Source organism: Arachis stenosperma, chromosome 5 (assembly GCF_014773155.1).
Source record: "Arachis stenosperma cultivar V10309 chromosome 5, arast.V10309.gnm1.PFL2, whole genome shotgun sequence".
Taxonomy (NCBI): Eukaryota; Viridiplantae; Streptophyta; class Magnoliopsida; order Fabales; family Fabaceae; genus Arachis; species Arachis stenosperma.
In genome coordinates this window covers 65109914-65111239 of record NC_080381.1, presented here as the reverse complement: position 1 = coordinate 65111239, position 1326 = coordinate 65109914, and the positions used below count along the sequence as shown (strand labels likewise).

Sequence of the window (1326 nt, the reverse complement as noted above, 5' to 3'; positions counted from 1 at the left end):
GTTTTTCAAATTTTTTTTTAAAAAAATCTTTTTAATTTAATTTTCGAAAAAGCTCTTCCCCTCTTCTCACATCCTTCTATTCATGGAGCACTACTCCTCCTCAATGCACAATTCGAACTCTATCTGACTAAGTTCGAATTCTTCTCTTTCTTCCTTCTATTTTTCTTCTTCTCTGACACCTCAAGGAATCTCTATACTGTGACATAGAGGATTCCACATTTTCTTGTTCTCTTCTCTTTCATATGAGCAGGAACAAAGACAAAAGCATTCTTGTTGAAGCTGACCCTGAACTTGAAAGGACCTTGAAGCGAAAGCTAAGAGAAGCTAAGGCACAAATTTCTGTAGAGGACCTAACAGAAATCTTCAAAGAAGAAGACATGGCAGCCGAAAACAACAACAATGCAAGGAAGGTGCTGGGTGACTTTACTGCACCTACTCCCGACTTCTATGGGAGAAGTATCTCTATCCCTGCCATTGGAGCAAACAACTTTGAGCTTAAGCCTCAATTAGTTTCTCTAATGCAACAGAATTGCAAGTTCCATGGACTTCCATTGGAAGATCCTCATCAGTTCTTAGCTGAATTCTTGCAAATCTGTGACACTTTCAAGACTAATGGGGTTAACCCTGAGGTCTACAGACTTATGCTATTCCCTTTTGCTGTAAGAGACAGAGCTAGGACATGGTTGGACTCACAACCTAAAGAAAGCCTGGACTCATGGGAAAAGCTAGTCAATGCCTTCTTGGCAAAGTTCTTTCCACCTCAAAAATTGAGTAAGCTTAGAGTGGAAGTCCAAACCTTCAGACAGAAGGATGGAGAATCCCTCTATGAAGCTTGGGAAAGATACAAACAATTGATCAGAAAATGTCCTTCTGACATGCTTTCTGAATGGAGCATCATAGGTATTTTCTATGATGGTCTCTCTGAACTATCCAAGATGTCTTTGGATAGCTCTGCTGGAGGATCTCTTCATCTGAAGAAGACACCTACAGAAGCTCAAGAACTAATTGAAATGGTTGCAAATAACCAATTCATGTACACTTCTGAAAGGAATCCTGTGAACAATGGGACTAATCAGAAGAAAGGAGTTCTTGAGATTGATACTCTGAATGCCATTCTGGCTCAGAACAAGATATTGACTCAACAAGTCAATTTGATTTCTCAAAGTCTGTCTGGAATGCAAAATGCACCAAGCAGTACTAAGGATGCTTCATCTGAAGAAGAAGCTTATGATCTTGAGAACCCTTCAATGGAAGAGGTGAATTACATGGGAGAACCCTATGGAAACACCTATAATTCTTCATGGAGAAATCACCCAAATCTCTCAT

At 39.7% G+C, this 1326-nt stretch overlaps 1 non-coding gene across 1 annotated transcript; it reads right to left on the bottom strand.

Moving 5' to 3' along the window:
• Positions 1–773: 773 nt before the first annotated feature.
• On the bottom strand, positions 774–881 carry LOC130984839 (small nucleolar RNA R71). Its single transcript, XR_009088746.1, has one exon. It is a non-coding gene; the product is annotated as a small nucleolar RNA R71 (small nucleolar RNA).
• Between the last annotated feature and the right edge of the window lie 445 nt (positions 882–1326).